Source organism: Myxine glutinosa, chromosome 6 (assembly GCF_964187855.1).
Source record: "Myxine glutinosa chromosome 6, kmMyxGlut1.1, whole genome shotgun sequence".
Taxonomy (NCBI): Eukaryota; Metazoa; Chordata; class Myxini; order Myxiniformes; family Myxinidae; genus Myxine; species Myxine glutinosa.
In genome coordinates this window covers 164,883,960-164,908,266 of record NC_136266.1, presented here as the reverse complement: position 1 = coordinate 164,908,266, position 24,307 = coordinate 164,883,960, and positions in this window count along the sequence as shown.

Genomic DNA, 24,307 nt, shown 5'->3' with positions numbered 1-24,307 from the left:
TTGCCATAACTGTACTTTTTGCCTTACATATTGCCTTTCATTGCCATAACTGTACTTTTTGCCTTACATATTGCCTTTTATTGCCATAACTGTACTTTTTGCCTTACATATTGCCTTTCATTGCCACAACTGTACTTTTTGCCTTACATATTGCCTTTCATTGCCACAACTGTACTTTTTGCCATATTGCCTTTTATTGCCACAACTTTACTTTTTGCCTTACATATTGCCTTTTATTGCCATAACTGTACTTTTTGCCTGACATATTGCCTTTCATTGCCACAACTGTACTTTTTGCCTTACAAATTGCCTTTCATTGCCACAACTGTACTTTTTGCCTTACCTATTGCCTTTAATTGTCACAACTGTACTTTTTGACTTACATATTGCCTTTCATTGCCACAACTGTACTTTTTGCCTTACATATTGCCTTTTATTGCCATAACTGTACTTTTTGCCTTACATATAGCCTTTCATTGCCATAGCAGTACTTTTTGCCTTACATATTGCCTTTCATTGTCACAACTGTACTTTTTGCCTTACATATTGCCTTTCATTGCCACAACTGTACTTTTTGCCTTACATATTGCCTTTTATTGCCATAGCAGTACTTTTTGCCTTACATATTGCCTTTTATTGCCACAACTGTACTTTTTGCCTTACATATTGCCTTTCATTGCCACAACTGTACTTTTTGCCTTACATATTGCCTTTTATTGCCATAGCAGTACTTTTTGCCTTACATATTGCCTTTCATTGTCACAACTATACTTTTTGCCTTACATATTGCCTTTCATTGCCACAACTGTACTTTTTGCCTTACATATTGCCTTTTATTGCCATAGCAGTACTTTTTGCCTTACATATTGCCTTTTATTGCCACAACTGTACTTTTTGCCTTACATATTGCCTTTCATTGCCATAGCAGTACTTTTTGCCTTACATATTGCCTTTCATTGTCACAACTGTACTTTTTGCCTTACATATTGCCTTTTATTGCCATAACAGTACTTTTTGCCTTACAAATTGCCTTTCATTGCCATAACTGTACTTTTTGCCTTACATATTGCCTTTCATTGCCACAACTGTACTTTTTGCCTTACATATTGCCTTTTATTGCCATAGCAGTACTTTTTGCCTTACATATTGCCTTTTATTGCCATAGCAGTACTTTTTGCATTACATATTGCCGTTCATTGCCACAACTGTACTTTTTGCCTTACATATTGCCTTTCATTGCCATAACTGTACTTTTTGCTTTACATATTGCCTTTCATTGCCACAACTTTACTTTTTGCCTTACATATTGCCTTTCATTCCCACAACTGTACTTTTTGCCTTACAAATTGCCTTTCATTGCCATAACTGTACTTTTTGCCTTACATATTGCCTTTTATTGCCATAGCAGTACATGTATTCTTTAAATGATTTTTAAGATTCCTTCATGCCCCCCCCCCCCCCCCCATTTACTACTGAAAAGAGTTTACTTCTGACAAGAAATAAGAATGGAAATAAATCACTAGACAGTAATTACCTTTTTTTAATTACTTTTATTCAGCAAAGAAAACAAATGACCATTCAATAAGAACTGTTAGTGGATGCCATTACTGATCTCGTCTGCAAAATGCTGCAACATTAACAGCATTGTTTTGTTTTGAAGAAGGAAGCAAACGATTGGGACTTGGTGTAGTGGGGGACATCTTTTTGATGATTAAACAAGTTGATGTTGATGTAGGCCTCTATAACGAGAATACAATTTGAAACTATAGTATAAGGGATTTGATATAAAGTCCACATCTGAAGGAAAGTAGCGAGCTCGGTTGGGAATTGCATACAAATTACGTGTTGTTCACTCCCTGACTCCTGACGCGTCCGCAGACGATGCGAGTGGTTAAGGTGGCCGACCTGTGTGCGCGGCAGCGTCAGTTGTGTGGGCACGTTCAGTGGGCGATGCGCTAACCAGTGGTTGTAGAGATCAGTGAACCTTTTTTGGCACGGGAATAATAATGGACTTTTTCCAACAAATAGGAACAGTGTGAGTCGCCAAAAGTAACTGAAACAATCGAGTAAAAACATTAGTAAGTTCTAAACAGATCTCTTTCAGAATACAACACTTAATGCCATCTGGACCACAAGCCTTTTACTCAACCCCTGAAACACCTCACGACATCAGGTTCACAAATTACAGGTGTGGGACACGCTCGAGTATCGAGATCCTCACAGAGAGCTTTACATTTTACTCGGTTTCCCGGAACATCAAATCTCGCGTAAAAGTCAATTCATCCACAAATTTGGAATCTGGAACATTAGTGGGCAATGTACCATCCTTGAGCCTCTCACTCATTCCCATCATATGCCTGAGTCCCCTCCAAGCGTTACGAGCATCACCATCGTGTAGTTGTTCTTCAATCTTGTCCTTGTACGACCGTTTACACTTGCCGATGACAGAGCGCAATTCTTTCTTCGCCACCCTGAGGGCGGAGTCATCCTTCTTCAGGAATGCACGCTTCTTCTTCCTCTTCTTCTTCTGCTTCTTCTTCTTCAAACAAGCCTTCACTTCAGCGGTAACCCAAGGTTTGTTATTGGGAAACATGCGAATGGTTCTCTTTGTGGTCACGAGATCCTCACAGAACTTCACATAATCTGTGATCGTCTCAGTAAGTTCATCAGGGTCGTCACAAGAGTCAAAAAATACATCCCAGTCTGTGCACAGGAAACAGTCCTTCAAACGTTCGTTATCCTCCACCGTTCTGGTGTTAACGTCTTGCAAGGAACCGGCATTCGTTTCACCTTTGGTCTGTACGAAGGTAAGAGATGGACCACCTTATGGTCTGATCGTCCGATCGCAGGAGCACATTTCGCCACATAAGCATGTTCAATGTTACCGTAACATTTGTCCAACGTCCTGTTACCACGGGTAGCAACATCCACATCCTGATCGAGGTGAGGGAGTTCCTGATCGAGGTCACATCGATTGAGATCCCCAAGAATCAGGATCGATTGATCCGTTGAACAGGAGGTCGCTCCATTGTAACTTTCTGCGATTCGTTCCGATGCGCATTTAAAGTCCAGCCCCGGTGCGTACACCAGAATAATAGTGCATTGACCAAATTCCCGTGGCAGGTAGTAGGGTCGGAAAGACACCGTCAGTATCTCCACCTCCTTGGAACAGGATCGTTCACGTACCGTAAAATGTTTGGCCCAATTCAAATTCACCAGCATCCACAAACCGCCACCTTTGGCCTTGCCTGATGACGCGACTCTATCGGCCCTGATCATCTCAAATCCATCGAAGGACACGTCATCGCCTTCACCAAGCCATGTCTCGGTGAAACACACAACCCCTTCGGTGCCCCGCAATGACGTTTTGCAATGCCTGGAGATGGCATAGGAAAGGTGCGGTGTACAATAGCATAACTAAACCAGGAGTGCTTCATCCGAAGATGTATCTTTTCGAAATGTAATTAAATAAGTCATTAATAAAAAATTAAATAATTAATTGATTAATCAATAAATAATTAATTAATTAATCAATAAATAATTAATCGATTAAATGATTAATCAAAAATATCCTTGATAGCCACATCACTTGGTCACTGTCATATCCAAATATTAGCTTCCCAGCTCAAAAGGTTGAGAAATGAGAAAGAAAATAAATAAATGATTAATAATGAAAATAAATAAATAATAATCATTTAAAAATTAAATTATTAATCAATTCGGTCACAGAACACATAAACCACCACCATTTCATCAGAATATGTAACTGAAATGTTTTTTTAGTAATTAATCGAATAGTTAAATAATTAATCGATTAATTGATTAATTGATTAATCAATAACTAAAGCTGAATGCCTCAACTCTGTATTTGCCTCTAAATCTTGTGTCCCAAACCCATCCCTCTCTGTACCCACCATACCCAGTCGTACCCAGCTGCTCCTGGACTCTGTGTCCTTTCCTCCTGACAAGGTGGAAAAGTTTCTGTCAACCCTCGACTCTGATTCTGCAACTGGTCCTGACGGCATCAGCCCACGGGTCCTAAAATCATGTTCTTCCGCTCTTTCACTCCCTCTATCTGTTCTCTTCACCCTCTCTTTTGCTCAAGGTCATCTGCCATCTGCTTGGAAATCAGCCAACATCACCGCTTTGCACAAAAAAGGTGCAAAAACAGATCCTAGCAACTACAGACCAATCAGCCTTCTCCCAATTATCAGCAAAGTCATGGAATCCATCATTGCTTCAGATATGAAATCTTTCCTCTTCTCCAATGGCTTGATCTCTGACCATCAATTTGGTTTCAGACCTGGTCACTCTACTCTGGACATGCTGCTTCTGCTTTCTCAACAATGGATGGAGGTCCTCAATGCCAAACAGGAAATTAGAGCTGTCTCCCTTGACATATCACGTGCCTTCGATACAGTCTGGTACCCCGCACTGCTCACCAAACTCTCCGCCTTTGGTATCCATGGAAATCTCCACGCATGGCTGGCGGACTTCCTCTCTAGTTGTAGTCAACGTGTGGCCCTGAATGGGTTTCTCTCATCTCCTCTTCCCGTTCAGGCTGGAGTTCCCCAAGGCAGTGTCCTGGGCCCTGTGCTTTTTCTGGTCTTCATCAATGATCTCTCTGACTCTCTTGAAAATCCTCTCTATCTCTTTGCTGACGACTCTACTCTCTGTTGCTCCATTCCTCTTCCCTCAGATCGGCAGTCTGCTGCCTCCTCGCTCTCTGCAGACCTGGTCAAAATCACAGACTGGGCAAACAAGTGGAACATGTCTTTCAATCCTGACAAATCTCACACTCTTACGATGTCTCTCCGAAAAGACCGACTGGACAACCCTCCCATCCACTTTCTGAATAATCCTCTCCAAGAAGTTCTGTCACTCAAGCTTTTGGGTCTCACTATCTGCCATGATCTTTCCTGGGAAAACCACATTTCAAATCTGGCCTTCAAAGCCAGTCGCCGACTGGGCATCCTCCGTCGTGCGAAGTCCTTCCTTGGCACACCTGAGCTCCTCACCACATACAAGGCTTTCATCCACAGCTCAATGGAATACTGCTCTCCCCTCTGGGCTGGTGCTCCTGCCTCACACCTAGCTCGTCTTCACGCTGTTGAAACCAAAGCGTTCAGAATCATTGGAATCTCCCACGATGAAGCTAACTCCAAGGGCCTTTCACTCACTCACCGCAGGCAGGTTGGTGGTCTTTCCGTCTTCTACCGACTCCTCTCTGGCCTTGCCCCCACAGCTCTCTCTGGGCTCCGTCCCCCAAATATTCCTACAGGTCGCACAAGATCTGCCTGCAACCCTCTTATGGTTAAACTGCCAAAATCAAGACTCTCTGCTCACCTTCACTCTTTCATTCCTCTTTTGTCCCGCCTCTGAAACAAACTCCCTCACTCTCTTCAATCCCACTCCATCCTCCAGGTCTTTAAAACAGCTGTTCACCACCATCTCTTATCTTCCCCCATCCAAAACCTTGATCTTTTCTACCCCCGCTAATTTCACCCCAAATCCTACACTTTTTTGAAATACCAACTTCTGTCCTGGAAGTCCTTGGTCTCCTTCTGTTTTATACCTTCCCCCCCCCCCCCCCTACCCACGCCTCCTCCCCCCCCCCTTCCCACGCCTCCTCCCCCCAGGCCCTCTCACTCCCGCGCTTCTCCCTGCTCTCAGGTGTTGTGTTTGTGTGCTTCCCTTCCTCTCCCCATCTTGTCTTCCACTCCCTCTTTCTGTATGTTTTGTTTGTCTGGTTGATTTGTTTGTGAAATAAATGTTAGCTGTTTCACGAGCCTCGATTCAGTATACAAAAAAAAAAAAAAAAAAATATCCTTGATCGCCACATCACTTGGTCACTCATGTCCAAATATTATCTTCTCAGCTCAAAAGGTGCCTGAGATATTGGCCAAATAAGAAAGAAAATGAATAAATGATTAATAATGAAAATAAATAAATAATAATCATTAAAAATGTAAATTATTAATCAATTCGGTCACAGAACACATAAACCACCACCATTTCATCAGAATCTGTTACTGATTTTTTTTTTTAGTAATTAATCGAATAATTAAATAATTAATCGATTAATTGATGAATTGATTAATTAATAAATCAACTAGAACGCCACTCAGTGGAGCGCATACTCCCGCCGTGGGTTTAGTTGGAATAATACGTTTTGTTTAACATCCCTTCTTGGACTGGTCGGAAATCTGATAAATGTGCTTCTATAAAATCCGAGAAGCATTTTTGGGGAAAAGTTGACAGACCACTTTTTTATCATAATTTGGGTGTGCTGAGTCCATTCTTGCTGTCTGTCACCCTCTCAAATGAAGGCAAAAGCTTCCAAAATGGTCGAAAACAAAATGGCTGCCAAAGATTCAAGTTTACTGTATTTTATTAATACCTCTCTTAATTAAATACAAAGTTGAGTACTCTCCTCATTTCAAAAGCATCATTATGTACAAAATTATTCTCAAATATGCAAAATACTGTTATTAGTTTCTTAACATAGGTTGATGGTGTCCATATTGAATTTCAAGATGGCTGTCATTGTTAATCGGTATGTTGCCAATATAGGAAATATGAAGGCGACACGAGAGGCTATTTGTAGGCACATTCATATGATGACAAACAGTGAATTAGATAAGGTACAAGCATTTAAGCAGTACATAATGCTACTTTATATGTATTCAAATAAATTTAGCCATATATAATACAATGTACATGTGATGTTCTGATAGAATGTGCATCTCCCTCCAATGTCTCACATGAAAATGATCGAATTTTCTGCAATTGTGTCACACAGTCATTCATATACAGTTCTACTCATTGTGACAGTTGTTGTTATCCTTGCATTTGCATTGTGATGTACACAACAGACGAGACTTTCTGCACTTGCACCGTAAATTCATACAGCCAGTGTTGCAGCTACAGGAAATCAGTTCCAGACACGACTGGGGTACAGGTGGAAATGACATCAAAATGGGCACCAGTTTGTCCTCGCTCTGTTTCCAACCCATGGACTCGGGTGGAGGCAGATCTGGGTAGTTCAGATGTGCTCGTCTCCACACTAATGCCTGATAATGTGAACGTTTCACATGGAAGAATAGTGCATCACTTGTTGGGGGAAGTGACTCTGGAGCGCGGGACTTAATGAAGAGTACTGGTCGAGCCTTGTCAACTGTGTCACCGTGTTGCATCTTGTACATTTTGCAGACAAACAGCTCCGCATCTTTAGCAGTTCCTTCTGTAAGATCTCCATTTCCAAGATTTTGCACTAGTCCGTGATGCTCTGTAAAGACTTTCCATGCAGTGGATTTGCTGTGGCCCGAGAAGAAGGATGTCACATCACTTCCAGTCAAAGCATGGAAGGCTGGAATAGTTTCCAGCACAGTCGGACCAAACGACATCTGTTCTGCTATTGTGTGAATAGGTATATGTTTTCTTTTCTTAGCTGTGCCCGCTTTGAGCCAGAGTTTTATGCAAGACATTCGAGGGAAGTGAGCCAGAAGAAGAACCAGAATGTCAGTATCCCTGGCTTGAACCATTATTCTGTCAGCTTGGTTTTTAACACAATGTAAAATAATACGGGTATCAGCCTCTTCATGCCGAGCTTCAAGCAGGGATGTGTCCACATCCGGGTTGTTTGATTCAACCCTCTCTTCATCAGTGAATCCACCAGCCACAAGGATGGTTTTGTCATGCTGATCATGCCTTACCATATGTTCAGAAAGAAATCGTGCCAGGTCTGCCTTGTTTTCCCCGAAGGCCAGGAAATTACTCCAGTCAGCTGGCAAGGGCACCTCATGGCTGTCAATGACTCTTCGAATGGGTCTGATGCCCTTGGCACGCCTCTTCCTCGTCCCGGATTTAATGGACACCTTATAATATCTGTCGAATGCAACATCAATGCGGTCAAACAAATATCCGATCTGAAGGACAGTGTTTTTGAAGACATCAGCCAGATCTCCAAATGTAGAAAGTCCGTGTGGCTTCCCAATGGCAATCACCAAGGCTTGTCCATCAAAAATAATGGTTGCATTGCCACCGAGCTCATCTGGTGCCAGCATCGGTGGGCATGGTGTTTCTGCTGTCAGAACTTGAGACAGAATGGCTTTGGATCCTGTACGAATGTCACCATTCATTTCTGGCAGTGCAATCACATTATAATTGTGATTATAATGAATTGCTAAGAAAAGACAACATTATAATTTGATAGGACAACAAATTTATAGAATATAGATGGTGATACATCATATCTATGGATGACACTTCTAAACTGTGCATTTGACCTCAGGAAGACCGGATATAATAGGTAAAAGAACATTTTGGCGGCCATTTTGGCAGCTTTGATGCAGTAAAACAGAAAAAATCTTTCCCAAAAATTTTTACAAAAAAAATTCCTGCATCCGGAATTATATCCTGAGCTCCACCAAAAACTAATCAATTCTTCCTTCACCGAAGGGCAATCATCCCACCAACTTTCATCCAAATCCGTTCAGAACTTTTCCAGATATCTTGTTCACAAACACACGAACACACGAACACACGAACATACGAACACACACACACACGGACGGACACGATCGAATGCGTTACTCCTTGTCGGGAGTAATAAACCTGAAAATCACAGAGCCAGAAACAGAATTATTTATTTGGTCTGGGAAGCCCATGCGAGGTTTCTTCTTCTTCAGCCTCTCACAACCCTGGGTGAAGATGCAATCTTTTCAAAAAAAAGTTGGAATTTTGCCATATCTGTTTTATTTGTTTGTTAATATACCTCAGCCATTGACAAATCTGGAACTAAGTCTTTATAAGTTCATCAAACACTGACACCACGAATGACATTCGCTGAGCTAAATGTTGATATCTCTTCTGAGGTAAAAAACAAAAAACAAAAAAAAAACAGTTTTAAAGCATTATACGTATCAAACGATACATTTTATGAAACGTGGAAACCTAATACACACGTTGGTGGTTTTAAAATGACAGACTATGTCTTTATTAGAAAAAAAAAAGAACATTGAAGAAGACGTTGCTAAAATAAATACACCGCTCTAACGCATCACCACGAGTTTAAACTACATTTACAACAAATATGAAAACTATTTTCATACCACAATGTTAAATATAGAATAAATAGAAGATAATGTTAAAAAAAATGAGCCTTAATATCTTCCAATGGTAAAAAAAAATCCTTTAAAAAATTCCTGGATCGGGAATAATATCCTGAGCTTCACCAAAAACTAATCAATTCTTCCTTATCCCAAGGGCATTCATCCCACCAACTTTCATCCAAATCCGTTCAGAACTTTTCCAGATATCTTGTTCACCAACACACGAACACACACACACACACGGACACGAGTGAATGCATTACTCCCTGGCGTGAGTAAAAATAGCCTTCGCAGCCAAATCACCTGGTCATTGGCATGTCCAAATATCAGCTTGTTACTTGCTCCTCCCCAAACCCCGTTCACGGTGTACCTCCGAGCCCCGAGAGGAGTCACGGCAGAAAGATGTGATATTCTGTGTGTCAAAGATCAATGGTGAAACCACACCAATTGTTACCAACAAACAAGTATTGTATTAAGGTCACACAAGAATAACAGCAACAACAATATTAATCAATTGTACAACCAATATATCATTCCTATGATGGTACCATCAGTTTCGTACAATGTAACTCACTGTGCTCCAAGTGAGCGAAAAGAACATTCCCAATGTCTCTATCCCGCATCCTGGCATCAAGCCAAAGTCGATGTTGAAGCGATCGTCAGAACGATGTTGTATCGAGACCAGAATCCCACTCGGTTGACAGTCACACTGCCAAAGATAGGCAAAAGTGTCCTCAAGAGGCGACTGGGAAATCACTCCTTCGGGTATGGATGTTCGCTGGCCATCGGGTTGCTCCAGACCTCCAAACAGCTCGGCTCCTTCTCCGACCTCACTCGCTCTGCCTCTTTCTCCTCTTCTTCCTCCTCGTCTGGTTACCGATCCGGTTTCCGGTTTCTTTTAAAACACTAACTTTTTTTTACCTTTTGAAAACAGTTATTTCTATCTCACTTAAACAATAACAATAATAGTACATGCAACCAAAAATGTTTACAGTGGATGAGAGCCACAACAACGGAAGTGACGAATCCGTAACACTTCCCCTCCCCCCCCCCCCCCCCCCTCATGAAAGAAAGTTGGAACAGAGTGAAAACTTTGTTTGCATGCAAAAACTCTTTTAACAAACAAAAGTAAAACTCACCCCCAAATGATCAATTCACGTGAGCAACAATAATTAATATTCCCCACAATAAAGCAACAAAACTTCCAAACAACCTACAGGAATTTCTAAAGTTAGTTCACTCTGGATAAAGCATCAGCAACGACATTGTCCCTGCCCTTTACATGCTCAATTTCCAAGTTGAACTCCTGCAAAGCCAAACTCCATCTCATCAACCTCTGATTTTTATTTTTCAGTTTTTGAATGAAGGTTAAGGGGTTGTGATCAGTGAAGACTTTTATTGGAAAAGTAGTAGTTCCGAGATACACCTCATAATGCTGAAGCGCTAGCAGGAGAGCAAGGGTCTCTTTTTCCACGGTGGCATAATTTGCCTGGTATTTGTTAAACTTTTTGGAATAGTAGCACACCGGATGATCCACTCCATCCTCATCTTCCTGTTATAGAACTGCCCCAGCCCCCACATCACTTGCATCAATGGCCAACTTGAAAGGTGCTTGAAAATCCGGGGCTGCTCGGACAGGAGAGCTCATTAATATTGCTTTGACGTGGGCAAAGGCAGCTTGACATTTGTCATTCCAAATAAACTTGGTCTCTTTCCTCAGCAAATTCGTTAAAGGGGCTACCACATCAGAAAAATTCCTGCAGAACCGCCGGTACCAACCAGCCATACCCAAGAATCTCATAAGCTCCTTCTTCCCTTTTGGAACTTGGAAGCGATCAATGGCTTCTATCTTGGCTGTCACTGGTTGCACCTGACCCTGACCTACTACATGGCCTAGGAACACCACCTGTGCCTTTACAAACTCACTCTTAGATAAGTTGATGGTCAACCCTGCCTCGGTCAGTTTCTTGAAAAATGCATGAATTTGTTTAATATGACCTTCCATGGTCATAGTGTGGATGATGACATCATCCAGATAAGCCTCCACCCCCTCAAGGTCTGCAATAAGCTTATTAATCAGCCGTTGAAATGTATCAGGCCCGTTTTTCAATCCAAAGGGAAGAACCTTGTACTGATACAACCCATTTGGTGCGACTAAAGCCGAGATTTCCTTGGCTCTATCAGTAAGAGGAATCTGCCAATGCCCTTTCAGCAAGTCAAATTTAGTTACAAATTTAGCTGGGCCTATTCTATCAATACAGTCATCAATCCTCGGGATGGGATATGAGTCGGTCTTGGTCACTCCATTAACCCGTTTTAAATCCGTACAACAATGAAAACTGCTGTCGGGTTTTGGAACCAACACACATGGTGAGCTCCATTCACTGCTGCTTGGTTCGATGATGTCATTCTCCAACATATACTGAACCTCCTTCCGAAGATACTCCATCTTCACAGGGTTCATCCGATAGGGGTGTTGTTTCACAGGAGTGGCTTCCCCCACCTCAATATCATGATATACCAAGTCAGTACGACCAGGTACATCTGTGAACAAATGTGCAAACTCAAAAATTAGGCTGGATAGTTGTCCTTGTTGTTCCCCAGTCAAATGACCTAATTTCTCATCTAAATGACTCAACACTTCCGTGTTCGTCAATCTGGGACAAGCCTGGTCATCAAAGTTATCAAACTTCAAACTGGCCTCAACCTCTGGATTCTCTTGCACCCCGACTACAGGCACGACAGGTGAGACAGGAACCATTTTTCCCACAGGCTTCCTCTCATAATATTTCTTCAGTCGGTTGACATGACCCAGCTGCCGCTTTTTCCGTCGGTCGGGAGTTGTCACCACGTAATCTGTTTCATTAACCCTCCTTTCGATTGCATCGGGACCAAAATATCTAGCCTGTTGTGGCTGACCTGGAACAGGAAGCAACACTAACACTCGGTCCTCAGGACTGAAATTTCTTACCTGAGATTTCTTGTCATGTCTCACTTTCATTTTATCCTGTGTCACTTTCAAGTTTCTTCTTGCAACTTCACAAGCCTTTGCCAATCTGTGCCCAACCGTTGACACATACTCTACCACTGTTGACTGTGACTCCTCCTGTAGCCACTGTTCTTTCACTAATTTCAATGGTCCTCGCACTGCATGTCCAAACACAAGTTCAAAAGGACTGAATCCCAATGACTCCTGAACAGATTCCCTCGTAGCAAACAACAATAAGGGTATTCCTTCATCCCAATCCTTGTCACATTCAAAACAATACCTTCTGATCAAATTCTTCAATGTCTTGTGAAACCTTTCCAAGGCCCCTTGGCTCTCGGGATGGTAAGTACTTGATCTTACTTGCTCCACTCCCAACAGGTGTACCACTTGCTGAAAAAGCGTTGACATCAAATTGGAACCCTGATCAGACTGGATGACCTAAGGTAGGCCAACCAAAGTGAAAACTTTAATCAAGGCCTTCGCAATAACTGCCGCAGTAATTTTTCTAAGAGGCACTGCCTCTGGGAACCTTGTGGAAGTGCACATGATGGTCAGCAAATACTGATGTCCAGCCTTAGTTTTAGGTAAAGGGCCGACACAGTCAATAATGACTCGGCTGAATGGCTCTTCAAAAGCTGGAATTGGTTTTAAAGGTGCGGATGGGACTTTCTGATTAGGTTTTCCCACCAGCTGTCAAGAGTGGCAAGATTTAAGGAACTCCGCCACATCACGTCGCAATCCTGGCCAGAAAAAATGTACCAATATTCTGTCACAGGTCTTGTTCACTCCAAGGTGCCCGGCCAAAGGTGTCTCATGCGCCAAACTCAATATCTCCTTCTGGTACGGCGGTGGCACCACAATTTGGTAATGAACTTTCCAATCATCGTTTGCTGGCACCTCCGGTGGTCTCCATTTTCTCATGAGTATTTCCCCTTTCATGAAGTAACCAACAGGTATCTTCATAGCCTCTTCCTCTGTAACGGCTTTAACAATTAAACTCCGGATCTCCGAATCTCCGTGTTGTTCTTCAACAAGTCTCTTTCGGACCAGCACTGTTTGTTCAACCTCGTTCCCAGATGTCTCCGACGGACACTCCATTTCCTCTTTTGTTCCAGATGCCACCTTTTCCTTCGGTTCCTTGATGTCACTCCCTTTCCTATTACCTCTTTCAGAATTTTCCTCCAATACCTCAAAGGAACCCAAATCCACATCGCCCTCCTTTTCCTTCTCTTCAGAGCGCTTCCTACCCATAGCACGAGTCACTGCACAGGATGGAAAGATACCCGGAATCTCCTGTTCTAACTGTGCGGTGTTATTTTCCATACTGGGCTTTTCAACCAACATCGGATTAGCAGAAACTCGACCACTGGCCAAATCATTCCCGATAATAAAAGAGATTCCCTCGACAGGAAGAGTGGCTTGTAACCCCACAGTGACCGGTCCCGACACCAAATCAGACTTCAAATGGATGACATGAAGAGGAGCTTTAACATAGCCACCAACGACCTGTAAAAGAACACTAACACCAGTTGCCGTCTTCTCTGACAATGACAAAATGCCTTCAAGCATCAAAGATTGATGTGCTCCTGTGTCCCTCAATACCCTAACAGGTCTCTGGTTCGTTAAGTCTCCATCCAGTGACACAAACCACCCCTGAAATAAAAGGTTTGTAACCCTCTTGAACAAGGTCGTTCTGTGATGCCGTAACTTTGGTCTGGGAACCTTCACAAGGCACTGTCCTCCAAGGACGATTTCTAGCATTGGCCAATGCATTCGGAGTTGCACTAGTTTGACTCAGCTCCTGATTTTTCCTTTTCAGGGCGTAACATTGGGACATCAAATGCCCAGGTTTCTTGCAAAAAGCGCAAGTCGGCCCGGAGGAAAAACTCGTGGTCTGCCTCGGGCCCCCCGGAAGATAAGTCTGTCTTGGAACTGTAGTCTTCTGACCCCTAAAAGTCGCGGTATCAGATTTGTCCCCATAGTCCTCTCTAGGCCGCCTCCATGAAAATCTGTTCTCCGAATCTGATTTACTATATCTCCCCTGTAAAACTCTAGGTGGGAAGTTAGGTTTGTGGAACCCCATCCTGTGTGTCATGGCATAATCATCTGCCACGGTTGCTGCCTCATACAACTCTGGTACTTTCTTCTCATCCAGATGTACTTTAATGTCCACGTGGACACACTGTTTGAATTCCTCCACCAAGATCAATTGTCGTAACAGGTTGAAGTCTTTCCCAATCTCCTTCGAGTCACACCACCTATCAAACATGGTTTCCTTCATTCTGGCAAACTCCACATGGGTCTCACTCTCCCTCTTCCTGGCATTCCTGAATTTTTGCCGGTAAGGTTCAGGGACCAATTCATAGGCTTTGAGAATGGCTTTCTTCACTATCTCATAATCTGCATATTGATCAATCGGTAAAGCCGAATAGATATCTTGAGCTTTACCCACCAGAACACTTTGCACTAACATAGTCCAGGACCTCACAGGCCATTTTAGCATTTGAGCCACTTTCTCAAAATGTAAAAATGACTTGGCCACCTCCTTTTCATTGAAGGGTGTAACCAGCCTCACATGCCTACCAACATACCAAGAGTTCTCAGTAGTTGTCGAACTAGCCGGCATGGATACTACTTCTCTCGGTTCTCCCAGTAATTCCAGCTCCTTGAGTTTAAGTTCCTTCTGATACTCCATGTCACGTTCCTTTAACTCCCTTTCGGCTCTCCTTTCCTCTGCTCTTCTTTCCTCGAGTTCTCGTTCCTGTTCTGCTCTTTCCTTTGCTCTTCTTTCCTCGGCTTTCCATTCCAATTTCCAATTTCGATTTCACCAAACCCTCCTCCTTTGGTATCCATGGAAATCTCCACGCATGGCTGGCGGACTTCCTCTCTAGTCGTAGTCAACGTGTGGCCCTGAATGGGTTTCTCTCATCTCCTCTTCCTGTTCAGGCTGGAGAGTTCAGGCTCTTCCCATGTTCCATGTCCCACTAGAGACTCCACCACCAATGTCTGCATCTCTGCTTTCTTCATACTAACTCGGACCTCCAAGTTAAAATATTTGGCCAATATCATGAGTTCCGATCTTTTTGATGACTGGAACTGTGCCTCATTAGGGGACGCCGCAAACTTTTCTGCGTCAAACACCATGGTGACTATCAGTTAGCACCTATTAACCTTCACACAAAAATTTTCAATTTTTTAGAAAAATTTGGGAATGTTAGAAAATTCCAAATTTGGGAATTTTGCGGAATTCTATCCCAGACGAGCCCTAAATTTCTGTTACGTGCTCCTCCCCAAACACCGGTCACGGTGTACCTCCGAGCCCCGAGAGGAGTCACCGCAGAAAGATGTGTTATTCTGTGTGTCAAAGATCAATGGTGAAACCACACCAATTGTTACCAACAAACAAGTATTGTATTAAGGTCACACAAGAATAACAGTACAATAACAATATTAATCAATTGTACAACCAATATATCATTCCTATGATGGTACCATCAGTTTCGCATAATAGAACTCACTGTGCTCCAAGTGAGTGAAAAAAAACATTCCCAATGTCTCTGTCCCAGCTTCAAACGAAAGTCGATCCACGCTCCAGTGATCGTCAGAACGATGTTGTATCGAGACCAGAATCCCACTCGGTTGACAGTCACACTGCCAAAGATAGGCAAAAGTGTCCTCAAGAGGCGGCTGGGAAATCACACCTTCGGGTATGGACGTTCAACGGCTCCCAATCAGCGAACCGCAAATTCCCACTCAAAATCCACATTACACACACACACCAGATTAACGTCTGGATGGTTGTGAAAATGGTTGAAGCGAGGTGAAGAACCTGGAGCGATGCGAAATCAGGCGCGAGGGAAAATGGCCAACAGTCCGTTCTCGGAACGTAACGGCACTCCAATGATTCTCTTCGGAATCAACTGCAAAACCTGTCACACAGGTTTAACTGTCACAGCGATAACAACTCTGTCGCAGGAATCCCTTTCCCAGGAAACCCAAAGTTCACTTGAGACCCCCGTTCGCCAGCGTTTGCTCAAAACCTCAACGCAGCTCGGCTCCTTCTCCTACCTCACTCACTGCGCCTCCCTTTTCTCCTCTTCCTCCTCTGCTTCTTCCTCTTCTTCTTCATCCGGTTCCCGATCCGGTTTCTGGTTTCTTTTTAAAACATTAATTTTTTTTACCTTTTGAAAACAGTTATTTCCAATTCACTTAAACGATAACAATAATAGTACATGCAACCAAAAATGTTTACAGTGGATGATAACCACAACAACGGACATGACGAATCCGGAACACATCCACCAAACAGTGATGACTCCATCTACATCTCGCTGTCTGATAACATGGACCAACTTCTATCCAATCATTCCAACTCTCTTTTCCTCATATGTGGTGATTTAATTGTCATCATGCCAGCTGGCTGGGTGTGGGTATCTCTCTCACCAGCCACGGCTCCTCAGCAAAGGACTTCTGCAACTCATTGGGACTGACACAATCTGTCAATTTCCCGACCTGGATCTCAGTCAACGGAGAATCTTCTCTTATGTACTTGGTTATGACTAACTTCCATGCAAATGTCTGCTGCTCTTCTTCTGCTCCAATCGGTTCATCTGACCATATGCTTGTTTAAGTGGACATCTCTCTGGCCATTCCCAGAGAGCCTCCTCAGCGTCGACGAGTCTGGCATTTAACTCGGGCCGACTGGCACAGTCTTAAAGCAACCATCAATCATCTGGATTGGTCTCCTATCTCTACTGCCTCTGACACCAACTCATCCTGGGAATTCTTCCAAAGTAAACTGCTCTCTCTCATGCACAGATTTATCCCATCTCGTCTTCAGTTGTCATACCCTTCCTCCTGTCCATGGTACACGGAATCTTGTGGTGAGGCAGTTGCCCTGAAAGAACTTGACTTCGCCTCCTGTAAGACAAATGCAACGGAAGGAAATCTAATTTCCTTTCACAAATCCCGGAACAAGTGTGTGTCCACTCTCAGGAGAGCAAGGAAACAATATCTCTCCACTCTCAAGACTGAACTCTCAAACCTGTCTCCCTCTTCCAAATGCTGGTGGCGTCTGGTCAAATCTGTTTCTGGTGTTTGTTCCCCTTCCATCCCCTCCCTTACCTCAAACGGATACACAGCTGACTCCGCACGTGAAAAAGCTGAATGCCTCAACTCTGTGTTTGCCTCAAAATATTGTGTCCCGGACCCATTTTGCCTCTGTACCTACCTTTCCCAGTCAAACCCAGCTGCTTCTGGACTCTGTGTCCTTCTCTCCTGACAAGGTGGATAAGTTTCTGTCAATCCTCGACAATGATTCTGCAACTGGACCAGACGGCATCAGCCCAAGGGTCCTAAAATCCTGCTCTGCCGCTCTTTCACAGCCTCTGTCTGTTCTCTTCACCCTCTATTTTGCTCAAGGTCATCTGCCATCAGCTTGGAAATCAGCCAACATTACCTCTTCACACAAAAAAGGTGCAAAAACAGATCCTTGCAACTACAGACCAATCAGCCTGCTCCCAATAATCAGCAAGGTCATGGAATCAATTATCGCTTCTGACATCAAATCCTTCCTCTTCTCCAATGGCTTGATCTCGGATCATCAACTTGGTTTCAGACCAGGTCACTCCACTCTGGACATGCTGCTTCTGCTGTCTCAACAATGGATGGAGGTCCTCAATGTCAAACAGGAAATTAGAGCTGTCGCCTTTGACATATCTCGTGCCTTCCATACGGTCTGGCACCCCGCTCTGCTCACCAAACTCTCCTCCAATGGAATCCATGGAAATCTCCAAAAATGGCTTGCGGACTTCCTTTCTGGTCGTAGTCAACGTGTGGCCCTGAAAGGGTTTCTCTCATCTCCCCTTCCTGTTCAGGCTGGAGTTCCCCAAGGCAGTGTTCTGGGCCCTGTGCTTTTTCTGGTCTTCATCAATGATCTCTCCGAGTCTCTGGAAAATCCTCTCTATCTCTTTGCTGATGACTCCACTCTCTGCCGGTCAATTCCTCATCCCTCAGATCGGCAGTCTGCAGCCTCCTCACTCTCTGCAGACCTAGACAAAATCAGACTGTTCAAACAAGTGGAACATGTCTTGCAAACCTGACAAATCTCACACTCTCACTATGTCTCTCCGAAAAGACCGACTGGACAACCCTCCCATCTACTTTCTGAACAATCCTCTCCAAGAAGTTCTGTCACTCAAGCGTTTGGGTCTCACTATCTGCCCTGATCTTTCCTGAAAAAACCACATTTCCAAGCTGGCCTCCAAAGCCAGTTGCCGGCTAGGCATCCTCCGTCGTGCGAAGTCCTTCCTTGGCACACCTGAGCTCCTCACCACATGCAAGGCTTTCATCCGCAGCTCAATGGAATACTGTTCTCCCCTCTGGGCTGGTGTTCCTGCCTCACACCCAGCTCGTCTTTACACTGTTAAAACCAAAGCTTTCAGAATTATTGGAATCTCCCGTGATGAAGCTAACTCTGAGGTCCTTTCACTCACTCACCGCATGCAGGTAGGTGGTCTTTCTGTGTTTTCCAACTCCTATCCGGCCTAGCTCCCCCAGCTCTGTCCGTGCTCTGTCCCCAAAATATTCCGACATGTCGCACAAGATCTGCCAGCAACCCTCTTCTCGTGAAACTGCCAAAATCAAGACTCTCTACTCACCTTCACTCCTTCATTCGTCTCCTCCCACCACTGGAATAAACTCCCTCACTCTCGTCAATCCCACTCCTCCCTCCAGGTCTTTAAAACAGCTGTTCACCACCATCTCTTATCTTCCCCCATCCAAAACCTTGATCTTTTCTACCCCTGTTAATTCACCCCAGACCCACTTTTTTGAAATACCGACTTCTTTCCTGGAAGCCCTAGCAGTGTCCATGTGTTTTTTTTACGTCTCCCACCCCCTCTCCCACCCCCTCCTCCACCCCCTTCCCATGCCTCCTCCCCCCAAGCCCTCACCCTCCCACAGATCTCCCGATATCCCTGCTCTCCATGTTGTGTCCTGCTCCCTTTATCACACGTTTTATGTGTCAGTTTGTCTTTTTGTGATGAATGTTATCTCTTACACGAACCTCGATCTTGTATACAAAAAAAATAAAGAAAATAAACAGTCAGGTGGAGGTATGTGTGCTCTACCTTGTGACGGTCTCGTTTATTATTGTGATTTCATGACTGTTCGGATGAAGATTCATCAGAAATGAATATTTGCTACATCATTGAACAGGCAATTGATTTAACCTTTCAAATGATATGCAACAATTAACGAAAGGTTTATTCAAATTGAGGCAGGAGGTTGCTGAGCAGCCATATTCCCGAAATTTCAGAGTATGAAGTTCACTTCACGTGACTATGGGCACCTATCAACAAGGTACCTGAAGTACAAATATCCAACCCAATATATTTTATGTTAACATCGTGTTACTCACGCAGGACATCCAAAGGAATAAAAAGATGCCAACCAGGTATGGTTCTAGGGGTGGGGGTGCACGACCAGCCGGCGGACCACGTGGGCCTCAATTCCCAGGGTGTTCCGTTTCCAAGCAGCTCGCTTACCGCTCGCCAAGCGGCTCGCTTGATTCAAAGCGCTCAAGTAAGCACTCCAAGGTAACAGAGCGGAGTGTTCGACACCTGTTATCATCGATATTACAAGCGGCCTGCTGATGGAACACACCCCTGCTGCTCACCTCCTCTTTTATCCTTCGCTCTTCTCCCTCATTACTTCGAAGATCTGTCTCAAAACACCGTTGCTCGGCAACGGAAGAGGCGGAAGTGGAGGGCAAACGATCAGGGGTGAAAGTGCAACTTGGTCAAAGAAGAAATGTGAATATTTCCGCAGACAGAGTGCAGAATGGCTGAATTATAAATAAAACATTGTTAAAACCAGGACGACTTTACTTCTCTACAACACAATAATTCACCTTTTGGGCGTGGTCAGCACTCCAAGCACCTGTGGATCGCATGAAATGCTCGTCCTGGCTTCTTCCTCAGCTGAGGTAAATGTTATTTTAAAATCAGTGGAAGATAATAACAAGAGATCATTTGAGGATTACTCACCGGAGCTTTCAGATTAAATCATTTCAATTAATTTAACTCCTGCTTGGTCAAAAGACACGACCAGCGGCGGGAGAAGTTCAAGAGAAAACACACAACGGGCGGGAAATCTAAACGGTGTTTCCTACGACGTCCGCGTTTAGTTGTTAAATGTTGTACATTTCGCTTTTCACATCAGAATATAAGAATCTAGTTCAAGTGAACGGTCGCAGGCAGAGATGTCGCGTTTGTGTCAAGGACGAAGTGATTCGATTTTGGTGAATATCTGGATTCGGCGACTAGAATTTTTAATTGATTCTTCACCATTGGGAGATGGGGCCAAAACGATACATGGCAGGATATCTCAAAAAGTTGTGGACGGATTTGGACGAAACTTCGGGGACCGGTTGGGTGTCCGACAAGGTCAAATAGATTCGAAGTTAAGCCTTGACTGATTATTCAGTTGAGGATTCTGTGTTTGGGGTTCACAGATCTGCGAACGTCCCCCATTACATGGATTGTTTATTTATTATTTTTAATACCGAGGCAGATGCCCCCTACTATACACCCTGAACTTGGCCCTCGAGTGTCCATAGCTGTGTATAGAAGAGGATTGTGAAGCGCCAACCCATTGCTTTCAAGGGCATTATCTGCTTATTTGGGTCTTTTGTAATTCTTGTCAATAAAATGAACCCCAATATTTCTTCCCCATTCAAATCATATAATTTACAGGTCCAAGGGACGGTATTCATTCATTCATTTCGGTTTTTTGAAATATTTAAACACTGGGCAAGGCAGTTCGAAGACTGAAATTTGTCAAATTTACAATAATAAAACTGTTTCAAAAAACTTACAAATGTACATAAAAATAATATTAATCAGATAAAATTACATTCATAAATTTAATAAATATAAAATTACATCAATCAAAATATCAAAATAAGTATATGGCATAAATAAACATGTGTTATGTTGGTTGGGTCGGGCTTTTCTAGATCCAGGTAGATCTGCATAGGTCGGTGCTTCGTCTGTCGGGAAAGGGAATCTCGATGTAATAAGTTCTGTAGCCGGAATGTCGGATTAAGTGTGCAGCTGTGATCATGCGAGGATGATCGGGTGATAGGTAGAAGAGGGATTAGGCTAACTCCCCGGTATGTCAAACCTCTGTGATCATTCGGTGTCCCTTATGGCAACACATCACATGTGTTGTTAGATTCATTAGTGCACACACTAATTAAATTCCTCTCCGGCACAAGACGATAAAACTGACCGGAAGAGCAGACAGCAACACATCACATGCATTAGTTAGATCCATTCGTGCACACACGAATTAAATTCCCCTCCGGCACAAGACGATAAAACTGACTGGAAGAGCAGACAGCAACACATCACATACATTAGCTAGATCCATTAGTGCCCACACTAATTGAATTCCCCTCCGACACAAGACGATAAAACTGACCGGAAGAGCAGACAGCAACACATCACATACATTAGTTAGATCCATTAGTGCACACACTAATTAAATTCCCCTCCGACACAAGACGATAAAACTGACCGGAAGAGCAGACAGCAACACATCACATACATTAGTTAGATCCATTAGTGCACACACTAATTAAATTCCCCTCCGCCACAAGACGATAAAACTGACCGGAAGAGCCTACAGCAAACGACCGCACACTACGGCGCCACAACAAGCAGACATCGCACAGGCTGGCCAAAGAGTCATGCCTCGGAGAACTCGTGATTGACAGGAGGGGGAGGGGCGAGCAACAACCTGAGCACCGGTTGGAGAGAAGAGAGGATGAAGGATGTGCAACACTGATTGGACACCACAAGGATGTGCGACCGTTGCACGGTCGGAAGAGCTTCCAACAAACGACATGCTGATTGGAGGAAAAAGACCAGGACGTGAGGAAGGCGCAAAAAGCCGCAAGGAAACGACGCACTGATTGGCAGAGATAGAGAGCTGACATCAGAAGACGTCTGAAAGAGGTAAACGGAGATGGACATTTTTTCCTCTTCTCGCTTCCCTCTTCGCCTCTGCCTCTTCCTACCTTCCCGCGATGGAGACCGTTCCTTTCTTATTTTGTTGCCCTTTGCGCGTTCCTGTGCTGGCGGACCTCTCATCTTGGTTCCGGACAAGGGGGCGATTCCGCTAGACGAGTCCGGGCACAGCCGGAGGAGCGAGCTGCACTCCACTCGTTCTAGTCATTGGGAGGGCCAGTGGAACACCAGCAGACGAGCCGAGCGATTCGTGCCGACCGGAGCCACGTCGGATGGAGCATGATCGTCCTGAGACACAGACCGAGATAAGCCCAACACAAACACGGACACAACGTTTTATTTTATTCTTTATTCCCCTGTGCTGTATTTGAAGTCTGTGAGTGGGATCCCAATCAAGGTTTTAGTTCTTCCATCGCGAAATAAATATTTATATTTGTGCATTTTACATCCGCGTTGGGTTAATAATAATAATAATAATGCATTTATTTTATATAGCGCTTTTCAGGAAGCCCAAAGACGCTTTGACAGAGTGCAAAACATAACGCATAGCAAAACATAAAGACAATTGCAAAAAAAGAAGAATCAATAGGGAAATATTCAAAGCACAAAGGAGGGAGAAGGAGAGGAGATAGTCAGGGGTTAGATGCTGTGGGTTAAATGTTGAATGCAGTGTTGAACAGGTGGGTCTTGAGTGATGTTTTGAATGTGGTGAGTGAGGAGGAGTCTCTGATGGTGTGAGGTAGCGAGTTCCAGAGGGTGGGAGCAGCGATGGAGAAGGCCCTGTCCCCCCAGGATCTAAATTTGGTCCGGATGGGGGGGGGTCAGGAGGTTGGTACCAGCAGAGCGGAGGTTGCGGGTGGGAGTGTGTCTGGAGAGGAGGTCAGCCAGGTAGGATGGGGCCAGGTTATGGAGGGCTTTGTAGGTCAAGAGGAGGATTTTGTACTGGATTCTCTGGGAGATGGGGAGCCAGTGAAGCTTGTAAAGGACGGGGGTGATGTGGTCACGGGTCCGGGAATGGGTGAGTAGACAGGCAGCGGAGTTCTGAATGTATTGGAGTTTATTGGTGATTGTTGAGGGTGAACCATAAAGGAGGCTATTGCAGTAGTCCAGACGGGAAGTGATGAAGGCGTGGATGAGGGTTTCTGCAGCCACAGAGGAGAGGGATGGACGGAGACGGGCGATGTTTTTCAGGTGGAAGAAGGCTGTCTTTGTGATCTGTTTAGTGTATTTGTCGAAGGAGAGGGTTTGGTCAAAGATGATGCCAAGATTCCGGATGTGAGGGGAGGTGGACACTGGGAAACCGTCGATGTTGAGGGCAAAGTTATGGGTGGACTTGGTGAGCGTTTTTGGGCCAATGATGATTATTTCAGATTTATCACAGTTAAGTTTGAGGAAGTTGATTTGAAGCCAGGATTTTATTTCAGTGATGCAGTTTGTCAGGATAGAGTGGGTGGCGGTGGAGATGGACTTGGTGGAGATGAAAAGCTGGATGTCATCGGCGAAGCAGTGGAATTGGAGACCATGACGGCGGATTAAGTGACCGAGGGGGGACAGGTAAAGGATAAAGAGGAGGGGGCCAAGAACTGAACCTTGGGGGACACCTTGGGGGAGGGGAGCAGTGGGGGATTTGCAGTTATTGATGGAGATGAACTGACGTCTGTCAGAGAGGTATGATTTAATCCAAGAGAGGGCAGTGCCGGTAATGTTAAAGGTGGTTTCAAGTCGGGTGAGGAGGATGGTGTGATCGATGGTGTCAAAGGCAGCGCTGAGGTCGAGGAGGATGAGAATGTTGAGGTTGCCAGCATCAGAGGAGAGGAGAAGGTCGTTGGTGATTTTGAGGAGAGCAGTTTCAGTACTGTGGTTGGACCGGAATCCGGATTGGAATGTTTCATACAGGTTATTGGCAGAGAGGTGATGCTTGAGTTGAGTGGCTACAGCGCGTTCCAAAACCTTTGACAGAAAGGGTAGGTTGGAGATGGGTCTGAAGTTATTTAGGGTGTCAGGGTTTAGTCCAGGTTTTTTCAGAATGGGGGTAACAGCAGCAATTTTGAGGGATGGTGGGACGATGCCTGTAGACAGGGAGGAGTTTATTGTTGCAATGATAAGTGGAGAGAGAGCAGGAAGGGAGGCCTTGACAAAGCTGGAGGGGATGGGGTCAAGAGTGCAGGTGG